The sequence below is a fragment of the Pinus tabuliformis genome, chromosome 6, assembly GCF_031772625.1.
Source record: "Pinus tabuliformis cultivar Carrire ecotype Pingquan chromosome 6, CPIR1, whole genome shotgun sequence".
Taxonomy (NCBI): Eukaryota; Viridiplantae; Streptophyta; class Pinopsida; order Pinales; family Pinaceae; genus Pinus; species Pinus tabuliformis.
The window spans coordinates 362888292-362909460 of NC_142292.1; the positions used below are offsets into that span (position 1 = coordinate 362888292).

Genomic DNA, 21169 nt, shown 5'->3' on the forward strand with positions numbered 1-21169 from the left:
GCTTTAGGCTCCAATATGATTCTTCCTTCTTCGTCAAGTTCTGGCAATATTGTTTGAACTAGAAGCTTGTCACTTATAACCTTCTTTAAGCATGAAACATGGAAAACTGGGTGTACTCGAGAAGATATAGGTAGCTCCAATTTGTATGCCATAATACTGATATTTTGTAACACCTTGTAAGGACCATAGTACTTGGGTGATAATTTATTATCCTTCTTAGCTAGCTTGAGGGACATTTGTTTATATGGTTGTAGCTTTAAAAATACCCAATCGTCTATGTCAAAACTTTTTATTGTGATGCTGATCTACCTGTTGTTTCATTTGATTTTGTGCCAGAGTCAAGTTATCCTTTATCAAATACAAAGCAACAAAGATATCCTTCCAAACATTTGTTCACTATTTCACTTTGCCCGTTAGATCGAGGATGATTAGATGAGTTATGAGCTAATTGAGTACAAAGACAAGAAAATACTTGTGTCCAAAAATTTTTAGTGAAAATGGGATCTTTATCACTTACAATAATCTTTGGGTTTCCATGTAGCTTTTGAACTGTTTCCATAAATGTAGTAAAGATTGTATTGGCTTTGAAAGGATGAGATAGTGCACAAAAGTGTGCATACTTGGTTGGTAAGTCTATCAACTACCACCGTGATGACACCAATGTTCCACCAAGGTTCCGGGACGAGGGGGCGAGGGAGCGGCCTATGCAAAAGCTCCCTACCATTTTTTAGGAAACGTGGGGGAGCGTCAGGGTCTTAAAAATTTATAAATATAAAATATAATTTATTAATTGAGTCCACTATGACAATCTGGTTTGAATTGAAAAGCTGCAAAGCATGATCATTGATATGAATATCATTTGACATTATCCAAATTTATAATATCATATAAAATAATAAATTTAAAATTCTAATTCAGCTTGGTCAAACTCTAATTTAGATTTTGGTCTGACAGAGGGAGAGCTTCAGCTTGATAAGGTAGCCATTGAATTCTGTGAAAAGGTAAATGAACAGATCAGGAACACTGCATTGGCAGTAGAAGGGGCAACTACAATGGGTTGTCCAGCTGTATTGGATCCAACAACTAGAAAGTTTGTTATATTATATATAATATAGACAGTACACCATATGTTAAAAGAAGAGTTTTAGTTCCAGGAGAGATGAGAAGATCACATGAAAGAGTTTTTGACAGTTTACTATCAAATGACATTGACTGCAGGATGACCATCTACGAACCAACTTGGGTGACCAACGATGGCATGGATAATTTGTCTACCTTATTAGAGCAATGCCATGCAGTTCAAACTTCAAACTAGCAGTGTATTTCAGGGGTGAAAATAATTTTCAGACCTGAGAATTCAAGCTGAGCAACTGTGCTCTGTGTAAATTTTGTAACTGTATAAATTCATATATAACGATAGTTCCTGAGATTTCTTGCTGCCCATAGTATTTTGTCATGCTTGCAGTAAACGCATGTTAGTCTATAGTCCACCCAATTATTTCCCACATGACATAGGTGCTGCTTCCATAGTTTGTATGTCAAATGTCATGCAAATTAAAAACACAAACTGAATGTCTCATATTCTTTGCCTGTCACTCCAGTTATCTCCCCATTGTAATCCAGCCATCACTTGAGAAAAAAAGGAGAAGTTTTAAAAGGGAAAATTCATGTACGTGCTATATGGTCCAGCAAATTTCCATGATACTGACCCTCTAAAATAACGCTTGTTGAAACCAAAAGACAGCACAAGACGTTATCCCCATACAGAACATGAGTAACTTTGTACCACTTTAGGTCTATTAGATCATAAACTATAAGCAAGGCCATTTTTTTTGGGAGCATGGGGAAACGTCCCCTTAGGGAAGGGAAACGTTTCCCTGGCATGTCCCCCCGAGTTTCCTCCATTTTGGGAGCGTGGGGAAACGTCCCCTACTCGTCCCCAAGTCCCCGGAGCGCGGGGGAGCGAGGAAACTAGACCCCTGGGGGGGGGCGAGTCCCTGTGGAACACTGGATGACAGTCTTTTCTTCGAACTTGGGTAAACTTGTGATAAAATTCATTGAGACCACCTTGTTGCCATAATTTTGCTTTCAACTTTTTTTGCCACCTTGAATGCATTTTCCGATGAATTAGGTTCCTAAAGGCAAACCTCATGTTGGATGTTATCCTTAAAAGTCCCTATGATGACATCAATCATATGCTCCTCTGGAATATCAATTACCTTGATATTCAATCATTGGAATTCCTCAATGTGCTCTTCCATTGAACCCTTTGGTTTTATATTTATCAATTGGCTAAAGAATGTATTGCTCTTTGTATCGTCATAATGTGCTATCAATTCCTCCATAAAATTGTCCAAGTGAGTAGCGCTTTACAAGAACAAAGCCATCAATACCATACAAATTGAATGGGTTTTAAATATAAAGATGCAAATGTACCTTTTGTGTGTGTTGCACATCATGTAGATCAAAGAGCTGCTCCATTTATAGTATCCATGTTACTGTATCCTTGCCTTCAACCTTCCTCATATCGATCTTTGAAATGTGGTTGGTCTTCAATCTAGAGTATCTAAAATCATGATTCACAATCTTTTTGTTCTCATCACAAGTTTCATGGAATACCTTGTCGGGATTAGGAAACATTTCTCGTAGCAACTTTGTCAAACCTTCCTTCAAACCTTCCATTTCTGCGTTTAAACGATCCTTCAAACCTTCCATGTCCCTTTTTATTTTTAATTCTAAGCCATCAATGTGTTGAAGGAAATGTAACTACGTACGATCTTCATAAATATACTTTTGATATTTGTATTTATTCAAGAAAAGAAATCTTTTTTTTATAATATATGTCAATGAGTTTCTTACTCATTGAAATAAGTCTAGCACTAGTTAAAGTGCTATAGGTGAGTCAAATGGTCAAAAGAAAAGGTTGAAGACCTTGTATGTTTATGTATAAGAGTCAAAGAAGACACCTCCAAGCAAAGTCAAGTCTCCTCCTAGCTCAAAAGAAGCAATGACACCATTAAAAGCACTTGTTGCAGCAAGAAAATGAAGTCGGCCTCAAAGCTGCAAGTCAGCCTAAAAGGAGGGACAAACCTCTATATATAGAGGCTGTCCACTCCCTCAAAAAGGACAACGCATTCCTATGAAATATGCAAAGGTACAAGGTAAGTTTAAGGGCACCAAAAAGACAAGAAGAAGGTCTCCACGGCAATGAAGAAAGGAAGGGTAAATCCAAAGGGCTAAAGGACCAGTTACAGTCACACGTGTGAGGAAAGGAGACAACAACAAATTACAGTTCACCATATCTCATTGTTTTGGGTGCAAACTAGGCCTACAAGGCCTATCTCTCAAGCGTGGAAGAAGGGTATGCAAGTGAAGGGTGGATAATAAGTCTAACAGAGTTTTGTGAAGAAAATCTCCCACATGTGTGAAGAATTAGGGCTGCATTGCTGCTGCCCTAAGTCTGCAATAATTGTCAAGAGAAAAGAAGGCTCGGTTGGGAGGCTAGAAGGTCATCATCCTAAGATAGAAAAACTCCATCTCAAGCGAAGTAAGAAAAGGACAAGGTTCATCCTAGAACACAATCTAAGGTCTCTACAGTTGCAGGAAGAAGTGCCGAAGGGAGGAAGACAAAGTGCTGGAAGGAAGAGGACGAAGTGTTGCAAGAGGAAGTGATCTTGAAAGGACTTGACTTGTGCTTGGAGGATCTTTTAGTCAAGGGTCTAGGGTTTGACATTGATCAATAGAAGCTTCAATAAGAGAAATTCACTAAAGGGTTTTCCTCTCAAGAGAAGAGAGGTTTTGGCCCTGGCAGAGAGCCAACATCTTGTGTTCTTGTTCTTATGTTTTTTGGTAGCAGTTTGATGAAGTACACACATATGCACTAATAATAATAAGAAGAAGAATAATAAGGAAAAGTAAAAATACTCCACAAATTGTTATCAAGTAACGAAGAGTCATACTACACTACTTTGCTCTAGATTCTTCAACACAATGTCCCCTTTTAAACCAACATTCATCATTTGCTTCCAATTCATTTTTGGTTACTCTTTGCGAGAGCGAAATTTGTTGCACTTGGTCTTGTAATTTTGTTATATCATGTTGCATTTTTTCCTCTTCTTCATGTGTCATGGTAGAGCTTCCTATTGGCTTACTGGGTGTATCCATTCTTTTGTTTCGAAGCATTTTAGAATCAAATAATGATAAACTATTCTTCAATATGCCCTTTGAATCACTTCAAACTGTTTTTCAAACAAAAGTTATGCAAATTTTAAAAAATACACACATTTTTCTTGCTTTTAGGAGCTTGATCTTGAAACTCTTGTATATCTATAATTTCGACCTCCCAAGGTCTAAAATTTTGTCCTGTGGTAGTTTGAAATGTTGTCTTGTGGTAGCGCTCTGTGTCATCTTTCCAACACCACCGGTTAGACCGAGATTGGCTTCTTCAAGGTAAAGTTAGGCCAAATCTCCCAAGATGACTTGCTTATGGATTGGCTTAGTAGAATTAGCTTGTACAAAATTCTGCGTGTCAATGTTTCAGCCTTCGGCCCTAAAAATGGTACCCAAGAAACTACTGTTTGTGCACTTTGAGTTACTTCTTACGAAATTCAATTTGGATGCCCTAAACGAAAGTTATGATGATTTTCCCCAAGACCCTTGTTTCAAACAAAATTTTGGAGCATACCAAAACCTTAACTTCCTTGAATCACATCTCCTAGAATATAGTGAACCAAGCTCTGCAATTTTTACACGATGTTTACCAAGATTTGGGTTCCACGTGGTTGAAATTTCAACTTCTAAAGCCTTGCAAAATAAAAGTTATAGCGAAAATGCGAAGATGATTTGTTTGAAGTAGCGGAACCCTAGGATACAAAGCTTTAATACCAAATGTTATGTAACCAAATCACAAAACAAAAGAAGAGATGGATCAACGACTTGAAAATAAGCCTCTTCAAGGGGGCAACCTCCTTTTACATCACATAAATGAACAATTCTTGGATGATACAAATGACAAGGCCTCCTTGGTATATATAGGAGTCTAAAAGGTCGCAATATAACAAGGGCCTACATAACAATAATAATGTAACAACACAACAATAAAAATAATGGGCTTCTATGAAACACAACAATAACAATATGGGGGTTACATGGGGCACAATAATAACAATATGGCGGCTACACTAGTATTATAGGGACATAACATTCTCCAATCACTAAAAAAACCAGAAATCTGCTCCTTATTAATTTGCCAACTCAGGGACAAATTCCCTCCTTTGGACAACCTTCCTTATCCAAAGAAGACCCTCTTTGCTCTTGGAATAATTTAATTTGGTCAAGGAAAATATTATGTTTAATGGAAAACCCACAGGTACACAAAACTATAGGTCGGCCTAAAGTCATAATTGCGTCTCCAGAGAAGCATATAAATACACTTCAAGGCAACCTCATTTGAACGTCACAACACATCTTCTCTTCTCTCTCCTCTTGTGGTTGGTTCATATAGGTTTGAAGGAAGCCGAGTTGACACGTGTGAAGGACAGAAGGGCAATTTGAAATTCTACATTGAATTTCACTTTGACTTAAAATTTCGATCTTGGGATGCCAAATTCTTTGGTGAAGAAAGGAATTTTTTTGGGTTGTTTGGCTAGGGTTGACTGGAGACCCTTGATTGCAGTTTGACCGCAAATTCTCTCTCCTTTGACCAAGCTGTTTTTGGGGTTGTTTTGATTTGACTTTGACCAATAAAGGAAGGTTGAATTCTTTGACTACTGACCGAGTTGATTTGGAGCTGATTTGACTGTTGATTGTTGGTTGGTTAGGGCATCTTTGATTGTTGTTGACTTTGACAAAAAATTGCAGACTTTGACTTTGGATCAGATTTGACTTTTGGGCTCATCTCTCATTGGATATTTGTTATTTGAATTGGTTGGTCAAAGAATATTGTATCTTTTTGTTGAACATTTGATGGCAATCTAATAGAAGAAGAATTTAAAAGGGTTTTCCCTTTGTGGGTTTTTTCCCTGGTCTTTGACCAAATATTATGTCTCTTGTTATTGGTCTTGGCTGTCTCGTATTGTGCATTGCATTTATTATTCTATCTACAATTGCTATTACATTGGAAGATTGAATTTGTTTAAAAGTGGCTGCTAATTGAAGAAAAAATTGGGCTAAGTGTAGAACAATGGAAAATTAACACTCATATTCAAGCTTGGCCTCTCTTGAGGTAGTTCTTCCCCTTTCTTGGCTTTTGATGCTCTTAAGAAGATGCTCTTGGATGTAACCCTCACGTATACACCACACCAACCCTTTTTGGCCTCTTCTACAGACCTAATCCAGCTCGACCTCTTTTCAGACCACTTGTGGCCTTACAAACTCGACCAATGGTCCTCCCACTAGGTCTGCAACCTTTCATAACTTGGCCTAAGGCTTGTCTAACTCCTGCTGTGAGTCCTGAGGTAGCTTGACCTTCTTATCTGCAACATAACAGGCCTTACAACCCTCCTTTTCCACGGTTCTAGGGCTTCGACCCTCTTCCACATAGCAGATCAGGCTTGGCCTTCTTCTAGGCTTTCCTCGACCGGTTTCTTGGCTCTGTAAGAGCTATAGAACCTTGCCTCCAAGTTGAGCAGACTCAACGTCCTTTGCATAACCAGATCAAACCATACTTGCTCCACTTCTTGCTGTGGCTTCCTAAGGTTCTTGAGTTCTCCTTGGCCAAATCTCTCTTTAAGAATGAGTTTCCATCTTGCGTGTTGAGACCTCCTCTTAGGCCCCTCTTTATACTTCTCTTTTGGTCACATAGGAACCTGCTAGATCTAGCGTTTTTGCTTCTTTGATCTTAAAAATAAATAATTAGTTTCTCTTTTGGTCCTAAACCCCATCTTGGGTTCAAAACCCCATTTTGGGTAAATCGCCTAACAAAAAACTCTCTCGGAAATACCTTTTGAGCTACCTAAATTTAACATGTATAAGATATCAAGTGGTACATTAGACAGATATTGAATATGATATTCGTCCAAAGTCATAAGATCTAATGAAATTATACAAAATAATAACGAAACAAAAATAAATGTATCTCATGAGATGAATCACGACAATGAAAACAACAAATTTCTCCTTGTTTGCTTGATGGGAATGGTCACAACATCCTCAACAATGTTCTCAGAACTGGACCAAAAGATTGGTCAACCAAAAAATACATAAAATATTCAAATTTTGAAAAGAACATTTAATTCATGTGTAGCCACATATGAATCCAAATTATTATACACAAATGTGCAAAATTTCTCATGTATATAGCGAGGGTGCATATAACCAAAATTTCACTGAGTGCAATCCATCGTTGAATCAAAATTGATCAATAATGAGGCTCTAGATGGCCTCCGAAATCCAAAGAAAATCATGCTACAACAAATAGCTACATAACATCAAAATCATTGCCTATATTGGGATCCTCCTCATCAAGATCACCCTTTGAGCATTAAAATAAGATAGAAAAAGCTTAACATCCTAATCAATGATTTTGCTTGAGTGAAGTGTACATTTTTACTAGGGTCATGAATAATTGAGTGAAGTGTACATTTTTACTAGGGTCATGAAGGAGGAGCTCAACAGTTAGTGCCACCAACATTGAGGTACATAGAGGGCTTGGTGATCTTGATTAAATGTTAGTTCCATACCCTCGTACATCACAAAATGTTGTAGAAACATTGCAATCCGGCCAATCCTAAAATCCCTGAAACTGTTTAGTCTACTTGATTTTGAATGGGATTTAAAATTCTACTTTCTCCATATGAGATCCAAAGAGGTCGGAACCACTCTCAAACTTCCTAAATCAATTAATGATAAAAGTGACACTTTAAAAAGTTAATATTACCAATAACTGCTAGGGTATGTATCCCATGGGATGAATCATGGGAAGTGAAAACAACAAATTTCCCCTTGTTACCCTGATGGAAATAGTTAGAGTACCCTCATAGCTCAATCCCCTACCTCACTTATAAAAAATTAAGGTAAAAAAAATAAATGGTAATAAGTTGAAATTGACAAAAACAAGGCCGTAGTTTCGAAATTATCACGATAATTACATAAATTATCGTGATAATTTCAAAAGGGCAAATTATCGTGATAATTATTGTCGATATTATCCTTGAGGTTGGTTTTGGCGATATTATCACAATAATTCCAACAACATATTGATAAGTGCAACACTCCAAACCATTCTTGGTCATTAGCTGAGTTAGTAGGCAATTTCTTAGTGGCAAGTTCACTTGTGAGTTATGGCTTCTCGGGGTTTGTTCAAAAGCCAATATTTGAATGACTATACTAGTGTTGAGGTTTTCCATTACACCAAAACCCATAGGCATTAGTAAACTTCCAAACCATTATCATTACTTTTTTGAGTGGTCCCATGCTGGATCCCAGAGTGGCGGTTAGTCCACATGATCGATTCCCAATGAGGCAAGTGTGAAAATCCAACACCCCCCTCAAATACAAATTGGGGAATCAAACCTAGGCCAAGACTCTGATGCCATGTTGAGGTTTTCCGTTACACCAAAACCCACATGCAATAGTAAACTTCCAAACCATTATTATTACTTTTTTGAGTGGTCCCAGGGTGGATTCCAGAGTGGCTGTTAGTCCACATGATTGATTCCCAATGAGGTGAGTGTGAAAATCCAACACTCAAGCTCAGTTGCACCAGAGCGCCAATCCCATCATTCCTTGGGCATGCAATTAGAAAAACAATTAGGAGAGGCTTCAAAGCATTCGAACGAAGAAATTCATTAAAATCAAAGTCTTTTATTTTATTCTCCCATTAAACCAAGTGTTGTTGTAAATGTATAATGACATGTTCTTCCCAATGTTTTCCATGAAGCAAGATCGAAGGAAAGAATTTAAAGCACCGAACCAAAGGCAAAATAGGCTGCTATGACTTATACTAATACCTCTTGCAAAACTGGCTTCCTTCATAATTTTGAGTATTGGGAAATTGCTTGAATGTACAAAGAAGCGACGAGGCAACCACCATTTACCAAGTCAACTGCACAAAATGTCTAGGACGACCATTTACCAACAGAATTGGATAGGATGCTTAGAACCACCATTTACCAACCCAACTGCACAAAATGTTGTTATGATTACAATATTAGAAGATCCCAATTACACGACATTGTAGCTAGAGGAGTTTTCCCTTGTTTGGTGATTCAATGGCTAGTAGAGCACATATATGTAAGAAGAGCTAGATAATGTCCAAAACTGGGAGTTGTATAGCTTCTTATGAAGCTAGTAATCTCAAATTATATTACAAGTTTCTAAGGGTAGAAAAATACTGGACCAACGATTTGGTCAATTAGTTTGAGGACAAGTGTCCTCATGTCGATACATATTGTCATGATATCGTGAAGGAAACATATTCAACCACTTCTTAACTAAGGATAGAGAGATGAAAAAATTATCTCAATCATTTACCCACTCCACCTCAACTTAGGAGTAAATCTTGTTATGAGAAAATCTTACATCCAACTAAGATTCAATAATGTCATAAGAAGAGAACTGTTACTTAAAGATGCACTCTAGTTACACAATAACCAGCAATTGAAGCCAAACTATGTGGTTACATAATCTTGAAAGACTAGTAAAATAATACCATGTTAATGATAGTAAGGCCATACGAATGCTACTTATCAAGAATAGCGTCATAGGAAATGATTAGATATGTTCAAGAATTGTTGCATAATTGTAAGCTTGTTTGAAATATTCATTAAAGTTCTAAATGTGCTCATTATTCTTCAATTGCATGCAATAATTTCCTTGATGCTCTTCCACGTGTTCAAAATTTTACTCATGCTTAAGTGATCAAACCTTAATTAATAATTAGAACTCTAGATTAAGAACAGACGGGTTTAGGCCTTGGATTTTGTTCAAGCTCAAGCGATCAAGCCTTAATTTACCTCTAGAAGAAAAACTAACAAGCTAAGGTTTCGACCATGGACACTGTGAGAAGTCGCTCCAAAGTTCACATCGCACTACAAGAAGAAGGAAAAAAAAATCAAAGAGGAGACTCAGTTAATTGTAAAGAAAATTTCATGTTTTTGAATTTGATTTCTGTATTTGATTTCGAGATGTCTGTTCATCTTTGCACATGGCTGCATTCTGCTTTGCTTTTCTGTGACATGTACTCTTGCAAGCTAGATATGTTTGAATATGTTTGTGACATGTAAATTCTCTTTTTCCTGTTGGAGATTTTCATACTTTGCAAACACCATCATTTAAAGAGATAAAGTATGGCCACTAATTTGCAAAATCTTGCGTTCTTTGCAGGTTTCTGTCAAAAAGTTTAAAAAGTATATTACTCTTAGAAGCATAAGACAATTATTCTCTCAATTATTCTCTACTGTTACTATATTTGTCTTGAAAATTACCATATTTTATTGGATGTATGTATATTATTAATCACCAAGTTCAGATTTATTCTTATAAGCATAAGATGATTATTCTCTCAATTGTCTCTATTGTTATTATATTTGTCTTGTAATTTATTATATTTTGTTTAACCTATTTATATTTTTAATCAGCCAAGATCAGATTTCTTTGTTAAATTCTGTGTTTAAAAAGAATTAGTCTCAGCATTTTTACAGTGTTGGGCTGGAATTTTTTCTGCATTCTATATAGATTTATTGTGATTTATCAACATTCATTTTTTCCCTTCTCATCCCTCGTAAGAATCAGTCCATTAATCATTGAGACAAAATCTAGTGGATTTCACCTTTTCAAGAAAAACAAACCAACCATGCCACATTTCCTCAGCTTCCTGGAGGTAAACCTACTATTGCTTGTGCTCCATGGCTGCTACAATGAATAATTCTTTTCTTGCATGGATGGATGACTTAGTGTTCTAAAAGCAGTAGGATGTGTAATTGTTCACAACAACTACCAAAGGAAAGGATTGATTGATACCTTGTTTTCAGGGTAAAGTTTTGTGAAAAAAAAACAAGAAAAACGAAAGTTAAACGGTGATTGAAAATTATTACCTACATGGATAATGATAAACGGTGATTGAAAATTATTACCTACATGGATAATGATACACCGTTGATTTAACTCGAGAATTGGCTATGGAGGATGGGAGAGTTAACTGATATATATAAACGGAATAGAAAGGCAAATTGGTGGAGCAACAAGTGCTGCCACTTCTGGTAGAACAATACATCCATTAGAGAAAAGGCGGTGATTAAGTTGCTCTTAATGTATATATAATATTGGAGAGAAAACTAGTTGATTAAAAAGTGTGATAGAACACTAGTTGATAAAAAAGTGATAATGGGAAAGACTAAAATATAGAATTCATGATACCTTGGAACAGAGGTCATCCCTAACCCTCCAAGCTGCAGTTTTTTATGTAGGTTCAACATTATATGTTTGTTGGGTGTTTTGTCTTGTGTATAGGTTAGGATATAATGTTGTTAATTTTTTCTTGAGACCTTGTAACTACTTAGATGAATAACTGAAAACAAGGCAATTGAAAACTGAAACCTAATTTACTTTCACCAAGATATAGTCTCTTAACAATTTATAAGCAGCAGACAATAATTGAGAGATAAAAACACATCACACAAATTAACACGCTTGTTTACTCAGGAAACCCAAAAGAGGAAACCTGCTTTCTTTGTTGTGGTATTTTATTGTTTGTTCTGGAGCAACTGGATCTACGACAAAGCAATTTATCTCTGAGGAAGTCTCAACTGATACAATTGATCATGACTTGCCTTGATCATTGCTTAATCATTGTTAAATTATGGTATGTTCTATGCTTAGAGTAGTTTACTTAATTTTTTTCTTATTAGCCACAAATTAGCAATCACATATACATTAAGTAAAGTGCAGATAGACATTAAATGATCAACAGAAAACAAGCCAAGACAAGAGACACAAGATGTGGCGGCTAGCTAGGGACAAACCCCAATGCGGGGAAACCCTTTGATCAAATCTTTTTTTATCTTCAATAGTTCAGTAGAGATAAATAATACAGAATCTGAATTTTGTAATTTTATATCAGCAGCAGCAAACCCTAGATAAGCAAAGTCAAACTTGGTCAAACTAGCTGAAATTGACCTCTAAAATACTTGGTCAATTTCCAGTCAACTTGTCCTCGAACAGCTTGAAGAAACAGTCCTTGAACAGCCCCAAAAGTTCAGTCAATTTGCAGATTTCTGAAGTCAACTTGCAGCCCAAAACTAGGACAATCAACACTGGTCAAACCAGAGGTCAGATCACCTCGATTTTCATGCCAAAAATTGCGGCTTGCCTAGGAGAGGAAACCACACCCTATCCGCACTTCTAGAAGGTCAACCTTGGTCAAAGAGATGACCTGCTGTCCTAGCGTCCTTCTTTTTGCGTCTTCCTTGCCCTAGGACGTCTTTCTTTCAGCCACATGTGTGAGAGAGAGGCTCTTTTTATGTGTAGGAGAGAGAGAGAAGATGAGTGAATTGAATTCTCCAAATGAGGAGAATGCTCCTTGTATTTATATGCAAATGTTGAGGTTGAATAGACACTCCTTGTATTTATATGCAAATGTTGAGGTTGAATAGACATGAATGTTGGGCTTCTGAGCTTATAGAAGTTTGTTCGCTGACTTTGACAATTTGTCCATAATCAAAATAAATTCATATCTCGTTAAATACTTATTGGAATCGGATGATCTTTAGATCAATCCTACACCTCTCCATGAGAGGAATCTAGGAAAAATATCAAAAGCCATAAATAAGGCGATCCACATGGAGTTTGGCCCTAGTTGCCAATTTTAACACTTTCACCAAGATACAGTCTCTTAATAATTTATAAGCGGCAGACAATAATCGAGAGATAAGAACACATCACACAAATTAACACGCTTGTTTACTCAGGAAACCCAAAAGAGGAAACCTGCTTTCTTTGTTGTGGTATTTTATTGTTTGTTCTTGAGCAATTGGATCTACTACACAACAATTTATCTTTGAGAAAGTGTTTTGCTTTTTCTCGCTAATCTCAACTGATACAATTGATCTCGATTTGCCTTGATCATTGCTTAATCTCAACCCTTTAGCACGCACTTGTTCCTCTGTTGAATACCTTGACTTGCGCTGCAATCCCTGATCCGTGCTCCTTGATCTTCGTGCACTTGAGCTTCTTATTTCTTTGCACACTAGGTTCATTATTTCCTAGCGCACAAGAGGCTCCTAAATCCAATCAAAGATCAACGCTTATAGCGCCTATTTTATAGGGAAAATCCTTATTTCCTAGCGCACTTGTGATCTCCTATTCCTTAGGACATAAGCTCTTTAATCTGCGTGCAATCTTCTAAACCCTTGCACACTTGTGATCTCCTATTTCTTAGGACACAAGCTCTTAATTCTGTGCTCTCCACAATCAAGGAAGATCTCACTCATGAATAAACTTGTGATTTCCTTTGCCTTTGTCCTCCTTTTTATAAACCCAATTCGAGCATGCAAGTGGCTTAACTCAATTAAGAAGCTCGAGTTCTGATAGCGAGTTATCAGAGAGTGATGCTCTTTCTCTCTTCAATCACCACTTAGAGTCTTAAGTCTTTCTTGCTTCAATCAACACTGATGACTAGCTCGCTCTAAGTGAACTTGTTAATTTTAGTTAACAATGTTATGTTCTACGTTTAGCACAATTACTTCAATGTACTTTAGCAGCCCAATGACAATTTCCAATTTCGCTTCCAATAGCAATCACTTTAACCATTAATCACATTGACAGTAAAAGTAGATAAAACATGAAACAAAATGCAGAATGTTAAAATCTGGGTACTAGAGGACAAGTGTTTCCTTAAGGCTTTGATCTTTGGCCTAGGGAAAAGTGTCCAAATTTGTTTTTTACTTTTCTCTTAAAGTGACTTTACAAGTGGTAAAGTCAATTTAATTTAGAAGTGACTTTATAAGTGGTAAAGTTACATTCTAATTTAAAAGTGATTTTATTGAAGTCAATGAAGAATTAGAAAGTGAAAAAGTGACTATGGAAATAAAAAGCTAAGTGGGTCTTTATTTAAGTGGGTGAGTTAAAAAATAAAAAGTGAGAATTAAATGCACATTTATTCTCATCCCTAGATCTAAATGAATCTCAACCATTAGATCTTAAGGTAACCCAAAAGGTCATTTAGAGAATAAAAGTAGAAGAGAAGAGGAAAAGATCATTCATTCTTTCATGAGCATTTGAGAGAAAGAGGAGAGAGCAAGGAGAAAATTTATGAGCAGTGAGGAAGTGAAGGAGAGCAGCAAGAAGACATTTCATTTGGGTAGCAACATTTATTGGCACGCATCTCAAGGAAAAATTGTACAAGAGGAAGACACAAAAATCGAGGAAGAGGGACATTAAGTTTTCAGCATGTTTTTCGAGGCTGGCCGTACAACATTTAATGCTATAATTTTTTTTGTTTTGGCTGTTTGCTAATTGGCACGATTTTCAAGGTGGAGTTCAAGCACGAAAATCGAGATAAGTTGTAATTTGTGGTTGCTGGAATTTTTACTGTGAATTTCAGTTTCTCTATAAAAGCATTTTCAGAAATAAAGAAGAGCTCTCAAACTAGTTTTCCCCAAGAGTTGTAGGGGGGTTTTCTAGGGTCACATTGGTAAAAAATCATTGTTATTTTCTTTATGTGACTATCATAATTTTGTTGTGTTTTATCTCCTCTACAATTTCAGCAGTTGTGAAATTTCTAAATGTGTTTTTAGAAAATTATTGTCATTTCCAGATTTTGAATTTTTGTCATGCTTGGATTTAAAACTAAATGCATGGAGTGATAAGGAAAACTGATAACCGAAGTGGGAGTTGAAATTTCTTCATGGTATCAGCGCTTGGTTGGCTGAGAAGTGCAGTTTGGGACAACAAAGTGAAAATTACAGCACGCTAATATTTACACATAAAACAGAATCCTTTACCATAGAGTTGAAAATTTCAGTTACATGTCTTTGGGTTTGAGAGTTGAAGACAGGTTGGATGGGCAGAATAACTACAATGCATGGAAGGAGAGAATCCAGAGCATCTTTGAGGAAGCAGAAGTCTGGGGCATTATGGTAAATACAAAACAGAACCCAGTAGTAGTACCTGCTGACGCTGTATAGTTGGCAGAGTTTAACAAAAAGAATGCTAAGGCAAAAAGATTGATTCTTGAAAGAATCAAAGGCCATGTCATTCCTCATGTGAGAGGAAAGACTCATGCACATGAGATGTGGACAAGCTTGACCAGTCTTTACCAGAGCTCAAATGAAAACAGAAAAATGGTTCTAAAGGAGAAACTGAAGGCCATTAAAATGGCTAAGACTGATATTGCTACAACATACCTCACAAAGATCACTTTAGTGAGAGATGAGTTGGTAATCGTAGGTGAGATCATTGCACCCACTGAGTTGGTGAGGATTGCTTTGAATGGTCTTCCCAAGACTTGGGGAGAATTTTGTGGATGGCATTGTCGCATGGGAAAACCTTCCTGATTGGGAGAGGTTGTGGGATGATTGCATTCAGAATGAGATTAGAAAGAACCATCTTGGCGCTGCCAAACAAGTGGAGGAGGATGAAAATGTGGCATTGTTAGTGAGAGGCAAGAAGGGCAAAGCAAAGAAGCAAGCTTCCAACAGTGGAGGCAAAGGCAAAGGTAAAGGCAAGCAACAAAACAAGGAGAAGGACTATTCCAAAGTCAAATGTTGGAATTGTCAAAAGTTGGGACACTATGCTGTTGTGTGTCCGGAGAAGAAGAACAAGAAAGAGAAAGACAAACCCATGGTAGCTTTTGCAGAGAGAGAGAGCTTCTCAAAGAGCTTTGATCGGGAGTTTGGGTTCATAGCTTGTGAGGCCACTAGTGCAGGATCACCTGCCATACAGGTTTAGAGGGAGTGTGCATTCCTCGCTATTAGCAGAGCATCTTTTAGCATTTGGTAGTTGACAGTGGTGCTTCCCGCCACATGACAGAAGTCAGAGAGTATTTCTCAGAGCTTTCAGAGGGTGATACTGGTATGGAGGTAGTACTTGGTGATGACAACATTGTTAGAGCAGTCAGTGTGGGGACATTGACATTTGATAGGGGACCCAAACCTCTCTTGGAAGTGTCAGATGTTCTATATGCGCCTGGAATGAAGAAGAACCTGATATCTGTCTCAACACTTGAGGACAGAGGGTATGATGTGTTGTTCAGGAGAGGGCAGGTGCTTATATATCATAGGGGAACTCCAACTTCTTCAGCTAGAGAGATTGGTGTGCGCCATGCCAAGGTGTCAAGTTCTCATTCCAACCTCTGATGGCATTGAGTAGCAGCACCCGAGATAGGACCGAATTTAGATCTAGCAGTTCAGATTTGTGTGAGATTTGGTACCGCAGGATGGGGCACATGTATCATGGGGCCTTGAGTACATTGCGGGAGATCATCACTAGTGTTCCAGATTTTAGTTCTGATCACCTTGATGTATGGAGAGGATGTGCTATGGGGAAGTTTGCCAGATCCCCTTTTCCCAACAGTGACAACAGAGCGATCGGGATCCTTGACTTGATTCATACAAATGTGAGTGGTCGGATGTCTCATGTATCCTTGAGTGGCTATGAGTACTATGTTTTATTCATTGATGACCATTCCAGGAAGACCTAGATTTATTTCTTGAAGATCAAGAGTGAGGTCTTCAAGCGGTTTCAAGAGTTCAAAGCTCTTGTGGAGACCCAGACAGGTAGGAAGATCAAGGTCCTCAGGTCGGACAATGGAGGGGAGTATACGCTTGGTGAGTTTGTTGATTTTTGTGCTCAGGCAGGTATTAGGAGGGAGTTCATAGTTCCTTACTACCCCTAGCAGAATGGGGTTGCAGAGAGTTAGAAAAGATCCATTGCAGGGGCTGCCAAAGCCATGCTTCATGATCAGGAATTACCTTTATTTTTGTGGGCAGAGGCTTGCAACATTGCTGTGTACTTGTAGAACAGGGGTCCACATTGTGCCTTGGGGAATGTGAATGCAGAGGAGGCTTTTTTTGGGAAGAAGTGTGATGTTGGGCACTTTCGTATCTTTGGGTGCCTTACATATTCCTATGTCCCCAAGGAGAACAAGACCAAGCTAGAGCCCACTGCAGACAAGGGCATCTTTGTGGGTTATAGCGAGACCTCGAAAGCTTATCGAATTTATATTCCTGCACAGAGGAAGTGGTTGCTAGGCGGGATGTGAAGTTCGAGGAGGAGAGAGCTTTCAGGAGGTCACGGGAGTTAGAGTATCTAGAGTCACCAGACCCTCAGGAGCAGTTGAGTTTGTCACAGGGATCCAGTGGTCAAGGATCAGGAGGTCATCTGTTAGGTCCATCAGTGAGTGGTGGCTGTCAGAGTCAGGTGGGTGGTTCTTCGGGCAACATGCAGGGCAGTCCGCAGAGCAGTTCATAGGGTAGTCCACTAATGGATAGTTCGCATGGTACTTCAACATCTACAGGCCCAGATTTAGGCATGAGGTTAGTTGGCAGGCCTTTAGGAGTTTAGGCTTCTGATGATGATGAGGATTCTTTCACTCTGGTGGGAGAAGTATGCTTAGGGAAGAGGAAGCCCAAGTGGCATCAAGATACCTTGTGTGAGACCACATCAGTTGCTTGGCCAAAGAGACAGGTTAGAGAGAGTAAACCACCTAAGCGGTTTTGTAGTTACATGGCATTGGTAACAAGCATTATTGACTCCGAGCCTTCTAGTTATGAGGAGGCAGCCAACCAATAGGTTTGGAGAGAGGCCATGATGGAGGAGTATTCTTCTATTATGAAGAATGATGTTTGGGAGGTAGTGCTGAGGCCTGAAGGTAAATCAGTGGTTACTTCCAGATGGCTCTAGAAGATAAAGCATGCTGCAGATGGCAGCATCGAGAAGTTCAAGGCTCGATTTATGGCGAGAGGGTTCTCACAGGTAGAGGGAGTTGACTATGAGGAGACCTTCGCTCCAATAGCTCGGTATACATCTATTTGCGCCATTATATCGATTGCAGCTAAGATGGGTTGGAAGATCCACCAGATGGATGTGAAGACCACATTTCTCAATGGCTTCATTTAGGAGGAGGTTTATATTGAGCAGCCGCAGGGCTTTGAGGTGCATGGGAAGGAGTCCCATGTATGTAGATTGAAAAAGGTACTCTATGGCCTGAAGCAAGCTCCTAGAGCTTGGTACTCTAGGATTGATACATACTTGCAGCAGTTGGGTTTCACAAAGAGTGAGGCTGATCCGAACCTATACTTCATTGTGGTGGGTGAGGAGCCTCTCATTCTGGTGTTGTATGTTGATGACTTGGTCATCATTGGTGCAGAGAGACTCATTGAGAGCTGCAAGAGAGATCTTGCTTGAGAGTTTGAGATGAAGGATATCGGCTTGATGCATTATTTTCTGGGATTGGAGGTGTGGCAGGAGGAGGGACATTTCTTCCTGGGACAAGGGAAGTACATTGTGGATATTCTTAGCAGATTTCACATGGAGGACTTCAAACCCATGTCTAAACCTATGATCACTAATTGGAAGAAGCTTCACGCTTCTGATTCCGAGTTGGTGGATCCTACTCTATATAGACAGTTGATTGGTTGTTTGATGTATTTGGTCAACACTCGACCAGATGTATGTTTTGCAGTTAACACTATGAGTTAGTTCATGTGTGAGCCCAGGAGAGTGCATTGGGTGGTTGCAAAACACATTCTTCGTTATTTGCAGGGGACTGTGGATTTTGGTCTGGATTATAGATAGGGTGATGGAGTGAGACTGGCAGGGTACACGGATTCAGATTGGGCAGGTTGTGCTTCAGATAGGAAGAGTACTTTTGGGTGTTGTTTTGGGTTGGGTTTCGCAGTTGTGTCGTGGATCAGTCGGAAACAATAATCAGTGGCATCGAGTTCAGTTGAGGCAGAGCATATGGCTGCTAGTTTGGCTAGGTGTGAGGCCATATGGCTTCGCAAGATGTTGTTTGGTCTATTTGGTTAGGCATTGAGACCTTCAATAATTTACTGTGATAATCCAAGTTTCATAAAACTCACAGAGAATCTAGTTTTTCATGACAGGTCAAAGAATATTGAGATCAAGTATCACTTCATTAGAGACTATGTCTAGAAGGCAGCTGTCAAGCTTGAGTACATTTCCACAAATGAGCAAGTAGCGGACATTTTCACCAAAGCCTTACCACGGGCAAGCATGTCTACTTCAGAGACAAGATGGGAGTGGTGAGGAACACTTTCTCAGTAAGAGGGAGTGTTAAAATTTGGGTACCAGAGGACAAGTGGTTCCCTAAGGCTTTGATATTTGGCCTAGGGAAAAGTGTCCAAATTTATTTTTTACTTTTTTGCTAAAGTGACTTTATAAGTGTTAAAGTCAATTTAATTTAAAAGTGACTTTCTAAGTGGTAAAGTTGCATTCTAATTTAAAAGTGACTTTATTAAAGTCAATGAAGAATTAGAAAGTGAAAAAGTGACTATGGAAATGAAAGGCTAAGTGGGTTTTTATTTAAGTGGGTGAGTTAAAAAATAGAAAGTGAGAATTAAATGCACATTTATTCTCATTTCTAGATCTAAATGAATCTCAACTAGATGTTAGGGTAACCCAAAAGGTCATTTAGAGAATAAAAGGAGAAGAGGAGGAAAAGATAATTCATTTTTTCATGAGCATTTGAGAGAAAGAGAAGAGAGAGCAAGGATAAAATTTCTGAGCAGTGAGGAAGTGAAGGAGAGCAACAAGAAGACATTTCAACAAATTTGGGCACCAACATTTATTGGCACGCATCCCAAGGAAAAACCGTACAACAGCAGAAAGGCACAAAAATTGAGGAAGAGGGCTAGCAAGTTCTGGGCACATTTTTCGAGGCTGTCCGTACAACATTTAATGTTGTTTTATTGCTGTAAATTTTTTTGTTTTCGCTGTTTGCTGATTGGCATGATTTTCGAGGTGGAGTTCAAGCATGGAAATCGAGATAAGTTGTAATTTGTGGTTGCTAGAATTTTTATTGTATATTTCAGTTTCTATGTAAAAGCATTTTTAGAAATAAAGGAGCTCTCAAACTGGTTTTCCCCCAGAGTTGTAGGGGGTTTTCTCAGGGTCACATTGACCAAAAATCACTGGGTTATTTTCTGTGTGTGGCTGTCATAATTTTGTTGTGTTTTATCTCTGCACTTTCCGCAGTTGTGAAATCTCTAAATTTGTGTTTTCAGAAAATTGTCATTTCCAGATTTTTGAATTTTTATCATGCTTGGATTTAAAAGTAAATGCCTGGAGTGATAAGGAAAACTGATAACCGGAGTGGGAGTTGAAATTTCTTCACAAAAGACAAGCGAAGACAAGAGAACACCAGATTTGGCGGATGCTAGGGAAAATCCCCATTGTGGGGAAAATCCCCATTGATTAGTTCTTCATATTATTATATGAAATGTTCAACAGAGAGAGAGTACAAAAAGTCAAAGTTGACTTGCCAAATCAAAGTGAAAACAACCAAGTCAAATCTGCAATCAATTGCAGTGAAATTTAGCCCTAACCAAAAATTCAATGGTGGTCAAATCAACAGCAAAATGTCTCCTTTGAAGCTTGGTCAAACCCAATCAAACTCGGCCTGGATAGGAGGTCAAAATCAGCCCAAAATAGTCCATGAATCAACAATCAAACTTGGTCAACTTGTAGTCAAATTTGCAGTCAAACTACCTGTAGTCAATGCAGGTCAAACGACCAAGAATTTCTCGGTTTCTTTGCTAAGAATGCAACTTGCCAAAAACGATTTTTTCCCACAAAAATCACAGACAAGTGCTTGGTCAACTTTAGTCAAACCCTACAACAACTTTGAAATTTCAATCTTGTAATCTGCCCAAAAAACTCATCCTTCTTGCCACAGGTGTGATAGAGAAGAGCTACCCAATAACTGTACAAACCAATGAGAGAAGGAGAGAGAAGAATGTGTGAGTGATGATGATGCCAAATGAGGTGAGAGGTCACTTATATTTATACAAGTCACCTAGGGTGAAGTGACATGTCTCTTGGGCTTCATGAGCCTACATGATGATGCGTTCAACCTTGACAATTTACACGTGTGGGCATAAATTCAAAAACACATTTTTGCTTGTCCAAATTTGATGAACTTTAGATTAATTTGTAAAAATTTCTGTTTTCTCACCCTGGTTTTCAGTTTCTCCTTATTTCTCCCATATAG

The 21169-nt window shown here is 38.3% G+C and overlaps 1 protein-coding gene across 3 annotated transcripts in view; it reads left to right on the forward strand.

Moving 5' to 3' along the window:
• Positions 1 to 21169, forward strand: part of LOC149258804 (uncharacterized) — a 75321-nt gene that overhangs the window by 23446 nt on the left and 30706 nt on the right. The window contains exon 2 of one of the 3 annotated variants that reach the window (XM_089416293.1): positions 10324 to 10505. The exons of the other annotated variants lie outside the window; for them this stretch is intronic. The gene's annotated coding sequence lies outside the window, so the exon portion shown is untranslated. Of the gene's footprint in view, positions 1 to 10323; positions 10506 to 21169 lie in introns of those variants that run through there. 3 annotated transcript variants of the gene reach the window in all.